General features: G+C 38.0%; 1 protein-coding gene across 1 annotated transcript in view; it reads right to left on the bottom strand.

Moving 5' to 3' along the window:
- Window positions 1-6,224, bottom strand: part of LOC135106742 (RAC serine/threonine-protein kinase-like) — a 181,323-nt gene extending 175,099 nt beyond the window's left edge. Inside the window, exon 1 of the mRNA XM_064016010.1 lies at window positions 6,041-6,224. The gene's annotated coding sequence lies outside the window, so the exon portion shown is untranslated. The remainder of the gene's footprint in view (window positions 1-6,040) is intronic.
- Between the last annotated feature and the right edge of the window lie 4,469 nt (window positions 6,225-10,693).

Below are 10,693 nucleotides of genomic sequence, written 5' to 3'. Positions count from 1 at the left end.
CAAACAAGCTGGTGTTTAACTATTAAAATAAAGAAACGATAAAGAAAATTTTAACAAGCATGATACAACCTAAACTGGAATATGCAACAGTAGTTTAGGTTCCACAGAGAAAAAAAGATGTAAGGAAACTGAAAAGAATACAGAGGATAGTGACAAAGATTTAAGCCATGAAAAAAAAGACTTGGAGATGGGATTACCAACACTACAAGAGTTACCTGATAACAATGTACAAATTAGTAAACAATATAGGAAGAATAGACAGAAATAATTTGGTACCACAGATGGAGCAGGAAGAGATGGACAAGGGAGTATGGGAAGAAAATAAAGGAGAGTGGATGTTTGAGTGACATCAAGAAATACAGTTTCCCATATCAAACTATTAAAATCTGGAATGCTTTGAAGGAAGAGGTGGTTGTAGCAAACAGTGTACACAAGTTTAAAGAGAAACTGGATAAATATGGTTAAGGAGATAGGATAAAATGAGCTTTGGCTCGCGCCCTGTACAATGCAACCAGATAAATACAACTAGGTAAACACACACAGACACACACACATGCATACCCTTTCTAAACGGTCACCCCATCCACAAAGGTAGTATACAAATATCAGTGTCTTTTGTTCTTGTACATTACTCAGTTTGAAGAAGCTCACCTAAACAAAAAAACATTAATAAATTGAGAGCATCTCCCCACAAGGTGCTTTGTTCAACTCACTGACACTACTCTGAGTGAGAAATAGGACTTCAAATAGAAATAAATTACACTGACAAAGACTGTACTTGAGAAAAAAAAATGCATATATAAATGGACTGGCATTAGTCCTCCTGGAGGGGCTACTACCTACTGGAAGTGGGATTAAGATCACATGTGGCACTACTGAGTGGTCACTGCTGCTGATGACTGACAATACTGGCTGGGATCTTTTGAAACAGAACACACAGAGCAAAATAGTGGACACTGAGGTAATAGCAGGAAAAAGTAACACAAGTTGCTACATCAATTTTCATAAAAAAAAAAAAAATGTTATGAGACCATTACTACCTAACTCAAACATTTTATTTCATTAGTAGAGGAAGGGCATGGTAACAGACAGGTTCTCAACTCTGGTTACTTCCTATACTCAGTGAGTGACCACAAAGAAGGATAACCACATGTAAGTGATAACTTTATAGAGTTAGCTACAATCTCTCATTTATAATTGATAAACCCACAACAAGTGAAGAGATTCAAGGACAGTGAGGACACCATTGTACCTACCCCCTTCTCAAGTTTGGTGTGTCTCATAAGACAAACATAAGACAAACATAAGACAAACACTGACTGCCAGGCTAGTTAATAATCTATGGCTGTGAGCAAGGTCAAAGAAAAAAAGTTATGGCCCAATGTGTCTTCATAAGTATACAGCAGCTGCTTCATGATGACCTGGGCTACAAGTTATCATGCTCATAAGAAACCACTGTTAAATGTACAAGAGAAGGACAAGAAAATCAAGTTTTGTAAAGAACGGAGAGATGAATAAAGAAGTTATGTTTTGAAATGACAAGGCAACCTCTGGATCCTTGGTTCATTACTAGGTTAATAAAACACCCAGTCTTACTTATAGTTATGGGTTGTTTTACATTTTATGGTATTGATCAGCTGGAGACTCTTCCTGTTAATGAAAAAGTGAACAAGAACAGTTATTTTGAACTCTTAGGTATACAATGTGTTGCATCATTCTGTTGATAATACTGTGATGAGTGTTTATGTACAATTCTGTCCCTGCACATGCTGCAAAGTCAGTGAAGCTGTGAATAACAGAATGCAAGGTTCAGCTCTCCCCCTTTTTATTTTAGATGAGTCTGGGAATAGCTCAGATATCAATTAAACTGAGAATCTATAGTCACACACAAAAAAAGCACCTAGGTAGTACAGCACATCATCAATGCCTAAAGTAGAGGCTGCAATCTCATTTTTCACTACCTCTTCTGAAAATCTTTGCCTCCAATATCCCCAGTTATTTCCAAGAGATAGTAAAGAGGAAGGAAACACTTAATTGATTAGTGACAATTAATTTACACTTCTCACTGTTATTCACTTCTTTTCCAATGTCAACACTTTCTGTCAATACTATTTACATATATAGTGGGGTACTTGGCATACAATGTATTTGTCTTACGACCAATGCGCTATACAACCAAAGAAGTATGATTTTTTTTTTTTTTTTTTGCTTATGACAGCTTACTTGACATCCAACCACGTCATCTCTCACTCAACCACCACTGACTCTATATGCCAGCTGTAACTTGTCACTTGGGGGAGTAAGTACACAATTTATAATTATTTTGTGATATAACTTATTCACTGCTATTTGGTACATTTGTCCTTAATTATTAACCACCCAGGGGCATTTCTACTCATTCTACAGCCACCTCCAAATATTATACTGGCTAGAAATTGCAAAGTCTATTCTTTTCATCCCTTCCTTTCTCCTCCTAGGTGCTTATAAAAATTTCATAATTCCTTTTACTAAATTGTTGCATATCATTTGCTAATGATAAGAACTATGCTATGTTATGTAATTTAGAGGTAAAAATGTACAATAATTTTTTGTTACATAACTCCTCCCCTTTCCCTCAAAAAGGTTAGGGGACCTGTGGGGAATTAGGGGTTTTGGTGGAGGGAATGCAAAACCCAAAGTTTTATGGTGGGAGAAGCCAAATCTGGCCAAATTTGGACATTCATGAAAAAGTAAAAGGATAAGACATGTTTTGACAAGTGGGGAAATTTCTAGCCTAACCAATCTTTACCTTGCCTAACCTTACCTGAAACCCTATTAAGGACACTAACCTAACCTAACATCACCTAACCTAACCAAGGGGGATTCGACCCCTACCTTAAGAACACTAACTTAATCTAGTTCTACCTAACCTAACTGAGAAGGGACCCCTTCTCTTAATGATACTAACCTAACCAAACTAGCATTACCTAACCTGACCTAACATAACATTACCTAATCTAATATTACCTAACCTAACCTAACCAGGGAGGCAAAGCTCCCCTCCTCAGGACACCTCCCCCTTAAGGACGCTAACCTAGCGTAGCATTACCTTACCTAACCTAACCAAATCTAACCAGTATGTACTGCGGCAGTCTTACGCTATTCCTTACAGGTCAGCATCTGAAACTGTCATACATTAAGAAATAAAACACATTAATATTCACCAAGAGAGGAAATAGTGCCAAACTTCAAGGTTGTTAAGATAAAAGTTGCCATTTTCAAAGGTATAACAACAAACGTAGATCATGATCTTCCAAAGTTGCCATGATGACAGCTGGAGTCACACTGATATGGAGCCATGAGACCCTCCCTGACAGGACAGCGCAGAATAATACCCTCACAGCATCCTTTGTATATCTCACAAATAAAATGTGCCTCATAATAAAATGGTCATAATAAAATGCTCATTGTTCAATAATTTCAATACTGTGAACAAGGTGAGGTTATGTATGGACAAAAAAAAAAAAACTTTATATATTTCACCCATATAAAAACTACTTCCTAGAGCATACAGGAAGTGTTCCATGGCTCTGTGTGTAAAAGGAGCTGTGCTGTGCACACAATTTGCGGACTTAGGCTCTGGGAAGCATCTCTGATTTCAACACAGATTTGTGAGTTAACAATAAGAGGGCACTGTTTGAAACTTTTACAGATGTACTCTACAGTAAGTATACTACATCATAATGTTTATGTCCAACGGCAAAGTAAGGAGTTATTGTAAATATTAACCACAAGCTGGAAATGGAGTTATCCAACCATTAGGGAGAATTTGAACTTACATTACTTTGGTATATAGCAGACAGTACTATACCAAAATGTCTCTCAAGACATATTGAAAAAGAAAGAAAAATGTAAGCAAGTATTAAGCTTTGAATGTCATGGGTGCACATATTTTCACATAATTCTTTTGGTACATCACAAAGAAAACTGACATCCTTCAAACCTTACTCTTGGTAATGGGCTGAACCTCAACATCATAATCCACTTGCTATTAGATTTGATTAGGTCATAGTTTTTATAATGTCCTGAGAGGTTGAAGGCACCCTTTCTGAATAAGCTTGCTGGATTACAATTAAATTAATAATATTGTGGAGTTATGTAAGCTAAAGCCACCTTCATTTAAGAAAGTAAGAAAGAAGGCATGGCATTCAACAAATAACTTCTAGAATAATTCAATTACCAAACTGGTATTATTGCAGTTTCAACCAATACACCATACCCAACTATAGCCCTTCGCAGGGTCTACATCTCACTGTTTGGAGCATTCTAACCTCATTTTACCCTCTCAGAAATTAATAACAACTTCAGATGAGAATTTCAAAGGTTCAAATCAATTCTAGCTTAGATCCACCTCCAGCTGTCTCTTGTAGGATACTAGGTGTGTTCATTTGTTATCAATGGTGCGCATGCGCGATGGCGACATGAAGTTGAGTTACATGATAAGAACTAAGATAACATGAGGTTACCTGCTGTGAATCAGGTCACACAGAAATTTGTTAGCCAATCAAATATAGGCACGTGTGTTTACAGGAGGAAGCAGCATCTACAACTGTCTGTGCTGTGTCAGTTAGAGCATGGTTACGGTAGGGAGACATGTGCTGGTTGTGAATATACAAACTGGCAGTTTACCACCAGTTCCCTCAACTTCATAAGGTATTTTTTGTTAAGTGATTACTGTTGGTATGTAGTAATGGCAGACAGAATGTAACAAAATGTTAAGTTACATTAGTTTACTTTATAGGGGGCAGTTAGGAGATTAAGTTAGGTTAGTGACTTTAAGGGGGTGCGGTCTGGGGGAGCTTCATGCCTCCCCATCCCCCCCAGGTTAGGTTAGATTAGATTAGGTTGGTTACATTAGGTTACAATATGTGTAGAAATTTCTCGTTTTTGAAATATGCAGTTTGTCATCCTTAGATTTTTTCGGGAATAAAAAAAAAATAAATAATAATAATAAAAAAAATAAAGCCACATTTTGGCTTTCCCAATCCAAACAACCCCACATTCCCACCAAGCCCCTATACTTGTTGGCTTTAGTGAAAGAGATAAAGAGGATGGGAGTACTGATTGAAACTGCAAATTTACCACCATATTGAAAAATAACCAGAAGTAGAGTAATAGCTGGGGTGCTCAACTCTAACAAGCCCTTCATCCAACAGTGTGTAGCCCAATCTGCATAATGGTTAGTGAGCTGTGACAATACGGTCCAAGTACTTGGGAGAAAAACAATGTGTCATAGAGACATAACCAAGGATTTTTGTAAAGTACAAGAATGGAGAAATAGCATTCTGGGATAAGTACACTGACTGTATACTGTGGATGTGTATGGTGTTCAATGTCATGGTTTGTTCCTCCTCTGCCCACAGTGAGAAGTCCCTGCACATACAAGCATGGACATGTCCACAGTTGCACAAATCCCACCAAGGTTGGCCATTCTTGCATACCAACCATATTACTGCTCATGAGCCTGTTAACTAATTAAATACACTTCCATACCCTTCAAGTACTAACATGCATGTGAAGCCCTTACTGTAATAAGAAAATATATAAGATTTATTTATATATGTTGGATTGAAAGTTATACTGTACATGGCTAATCAGGTTGTTACAAAATAATGTAATGCTAAGTATATAATTTCACTTACCAGTATATATATATATATATATATATATATATATATATATATATATATATATATATATATATATATATACACACAGTGAACCGCAATGTTTAAGAGTTAAAGGGGCAAGAATGAGCTATAAGCAGAGTACTTTGGATCCTATAAGGCTTGGCCTAAACAGGGGCATACATGATCTTCCTGGTTTCCTTACCCATGTGAGTAAGGGCACGCCCGTGGCAACCAACCCTTGGGGAACAGCATTTGTGTGCGACATGGCACGCTTTCCTAAATATCATGAAACAAATACGAACGCTAGGGCAAAATATACATGGTGACATCCATACAGTACACCTTAAAGTGATTGTAGCTTGTACACTTACCACTAGTATTTTCTTCTACGGCCAAAAGTACATGTAAGTTTCAGCTTCCACTTCCTACGTAATGTTAGGGAGTCAGCATTATCACAAAACTAAAAAAAAAAAAAAAAGAAACAAAACCTTCCCACAGCTTGGTGTCCACCTTCTCAGCTGTTCAGGGAGTCCAGGCCGCGGCTTTCCGAAGCCTGCCTCCACCGCTGTCGCTGCGCCACTCTTTCTGCTCTTATCGCTCATGCCGTTTTTTTTTATTTTTTTTTTTTTTTATTAGGAAATAATGCTGATGTCATATCGTGAAGTCAATATTCTGCGTGCATCCTTTGATTATTTTGATCGATAGAATGAGTGAAGCAGGTAGAAGAGAAATTCGATTACCTCACCTACCACATTTCATAAGTTGCACATTTTGTAGTTAGTGAGACCGCAAGCATTGTCTATTAACATACTGTATTTTTTTTTTTTTACAAGGAATTAAAACATGGTCTAACAATAATAGTATTTTCATTTATTATGTACGTAGTAGTTTTATACAGCCATGAAAATATTGGAACTAAAGAAAATAATATTTACCGTACGGTACATAGACGCATGATAGTTAACACACACACACACACACACACACACACACACACACACACACACATATATATATATATATATATATATATATATATATATATATATATATATATATATATATATATATATATATATATATATATATATATATATATATATATATATATATATATATATATATATATATATATATATATATATTATCACGCGTCTATGTACTGTACGGTAAATATTATTTTCTTTAGTCCCAATATTTTCATGGCTGAATAAAACTACTACGTACATAATAAATGAAGATGATATTATTGTTAGACCATGTTTTAATTCCTTGTAAAAAAAAAAAATACAGTATGTTAATAGACAATGCTTACGGTCTCACTAACTGTACAAAATGTGCAACTTATGAAATGCGGTAGGTGAGGTAATCGAATTTCTCTTCTACCTGCTTCACTCATTCTATCGATCAAAATAATAACCTATGTTTTAAGATGATGAACATCCGATGCCGAACCAAAACATATAATATATTAAAGCTATTTAATATTCGCTGTAAAGCCAAGCGTGGTAACTGAATACAGATAAAATCATCAACAATTGACCTAGAAAAAAAAAGTACAAGGATTAAGATTATCGTGTGTGTGTGTGTGTGTGTGTGTGTGTGTGTGTATATATATATATATATATATATATATATATATATATATATATATATATATATATATATATATATATATATATATATATATATATATATATATTTTTTTTTTTTTTTTTTTTTTTTTTTTTATGTAGAAAGTACACTGGCCAAGCGCAACAAAAATCTAATAAAAAAAATGCCCACTGAAATGCCAGTCCCATAAAAGGGTCAAAGCAGTGGTCAAAAATTGATGAATAAGTGTCTTGAAACCTCCCTCTTGAAGGAATTCAAGTCATAGGAAGGTGGAAATACAGAAGCTGGCAGGGAGTTCCAGAGTTTACCAGAGAAAGGGATGAATGATTGAGAGTACTGGTTAATTCTTGCGTTAGAGAGGTGGACAGAATAGGGGTGAGAGAAAGAAGAAAGTCTTATGCAGCGAGGCCGCGGGAGGACGGGAGGCATGGAATTAGCAAGATCAGAAGAGCAATTAGCATGAAAATAGCGGTAGAAGACAGCTAGAGATGCAACATTGCGGCGGTGAGAGAGAGGCTGAAGACACTCAGTTAGAAGAGAGGAGTTGATGAGACGAAAAGCTTTTGATTCCACCCTGTCTAGAAGAGCAGTATGAGTGGAACCCCCCAGACATGTGAAGTATACTCCATACATGGATGGATAAGGCCCTTGTACAGAGTTAGCAGCTGGGGGGGGGTGAGAAAAACTGGCGGAAACGTCTCAGAACACCTAACTTCACAGAAGCTGTTTTAGCTAGAGATAAGATGTAAAGTTTCCAGTTCAGATTATAAGTCAAGGACAGACCAAGGATGTTCAGTGTAGAAGAGGGGGACAGTTGAATGTCATTGAAGAAGAGGGGATAGTTGTCTGGAAGGTTGTGTCGAGTTGATAGATGGAGGAATTGAGTTTTTGAGGCATTGAACAATACCAAGTTTGCTCTGTCCCAATCAGAAATTTTAGAAAGATCAGAAGTCAAGCCTTCTGTGGCTTCCCTGCATGAAATGTTTACCTCCTGAAGGGTTGGACGTCTATGAAAAGACGTGGAAAAGTGCAGGGTGGTATCATCAGCGCAGGAGTGGATAGGACAAGAAGTTTGGTTTAGAAGATCATTAATGAATAATAAGAAGAGAGTGGGTGACAGGACAGAACCCTGAGGAACACCACTGTTAATAGATTTAGGAGAAGAACAGTGACCGTCTACCACAGCAGCAATAGAACGGTCAGAAAGGAAACTTGAGATGAAGTTACAGAGAGAAGGATAGAAGCCGTAGGAGGATAGTTTGGAAATCAAAGCTTTGTGCCAGACTCTATCAAAAGCTTTTGATATGTCTAAGGCAACAGCAAAAATTTCACCAAAATCTCTAAAAGAGGATGACCAAGACTCAGTAAGGAAAGCCAGAAGATCACCAGTAAAGCGGCCTTGACGGAACCCATACTGGCGATCAAATAGAAGGTTGTGAAGTGATAGATGTTTAAGAATCTTCCTGTTAAGGATAGATTCAAAAACTTAAGATAAGCAAGAAATTAAAGCAATAGGAAGGTAGTTTGAGGGATTAGAACGGTCACCCTTTTTAGGAATAGGCTGAATGTAGGCAAACTTCCAGCAAGAAGGAAATGTAGATGTTGATAGACAGAGTTGAAAGAGTTTGACTAGGCAAGATGCAAGCACAGAGGCACAGTTTCGAAGAACAATAGGAGGGACCCCATCAGGTCCATAAGCCTTCCGAGGGTATAGGCCAGCGAGGGCATGGAAAACATCATTGCGAAGAATTTTAATAGGAGGCATGAAGTAGTCAGAGGGTGGAGGAGAGGGAGGAACAAGCCCAGAATCATCCAAGGTAGAATTTTTAGCAAAGGTTTGAGCGAAAAGTTCAGCTTTAGAAATAGATGTGATAGCAGTGATGCCATCTGGTTGAAACAGAGGAGGGAAAGAAGAAGCGAAGTTATTGCAGATATTTTTGGCTAGATGCCAGAAGTCACGAGGGGAGTTAGATCTTGAAAGATTTTGACACTTTCTGTTAATGAAGGAGTTTTTTGGCTAGTTGGAGAACAGACTTGGCATGGTTCCGGGCAGAAATATAAAGTGCATGAGATTCTGGTGACGGAAGGCTTAAGTACCTTTTATGGACCACCTCTCTATCATGTATAGCACGAGAACAAGCTGTGTTAAATCAAGGTTTAGAAGGTTTAGGACAAGAAAATGAGTTAGAAATGTATGCCTCCATGACAGACACTATCACCTCTGTTATGCGCTCAGCACACAAAGATGGGTCTCTGACACGGAAGCAGTAGTCATTCCAAGGAAAATCAGCAAAATACCTCATCAGGTCCCCCCAACTAGCAGAGGCAAAACGCCAGAGGCACCTTCACTTAGGGGGATCCTGAGGAGGGATTGGAGCAATAGGACAAGATACAGATATGAGATTGTGATCGGAGGAGCCCAACGGAGAAGAAAGGATGACAGCATAAGCAGAAGGATTAGAGGTCAGATAAAAGGTCAAGAATGTTGGGTGTATCTCCAAGACGGTCAGGAATACGAGTAGTGTTGCACCTAGGTTGCTCTAGGTCGTGGAGGATAGCAAAGTTGTAGGCAAGTTCACCAGGATGGTTAGTGAAGGGAGAGGAAAGCCAAAGCTGGTGGTGAACATTGAAGTCTCCAAGAATGGAGATCTCTGCAAAAGGGAAGAGAGTCAGAATGTGCTCCACTTTGGAAGTTAAGTAGTCAAAGAATTTCTTATAGTCCGAGGAGTTAGGTGAGAGGTATACAGCACAGATAAATTTAGTTTGAGAATGACTCTGTAGTCGTAGCCAGATGGTGGAAATCTCTGAAGATTCAAGAGTGTGGTCACGAGAGCAGGTTAAGTCACTGCGCACATAAACGCAGCATCCAGCTTTGGATCGAAAATGAGGATAGAGAAAGTAGGAGGGAACAGAAAAGGGGCTACTGTCAGTTGCCTCGGACACCTGAGTTTCAGTGATGAAAAGAAGATGAGGTTTAGAAGAGGAGAGGTGGTGTTCTACAGATTGAAAATTAGATCTTAGATCGCGAACGTTACAGAAGTTAGTGAAGAAAAACTTGAGGGGGGTGTCAAGACATTTAGAGTCGTCGACAGAAAGGCAGTCCGACCTGGGGACATTTATGGTCCCTCCCCAGATGGGGACTCCGACGCTGGTGTAGGAGTCGCCATTATGATTTAAAAATTTTTGAGTGAAGGGTGTGTGTGTTATTAGGTGCTTGTAGTTTTGTGTGGAGGAAGGAGTTGTCTTTAGAGGGCAGGCTGTAACTGCCCCCTTGTGTTGTGAGACACAAAGGGAAACGTTCATTGAGGTCACTGCTGGGTTTAATGATAAGTTCACAGCACCCCCTGAACAGTGCTTTAGACCTCACTGGGAGTATATATATATATATATATATATATATATATATATAT

This window comes from Scylla paramamosain, chromosome 14 (assembly GCF_035594125.1).
Source record: "Scylla paramamosain isolate STU-SP2022 chromosome 14, ASM3559412v1, whole genome shotgun sequence".
Classification (NCBI taxonomy): Eukaryota; Metazoa; Arthropoda; class Malacostraca; order Decapoda; family Portunidae; genus Scylla; species Scylla paramamosain.
Note: the sequence above shows the minus strand (reverse complement) of the source record. Positions and strands in the feature narration are given on the sequence as shown.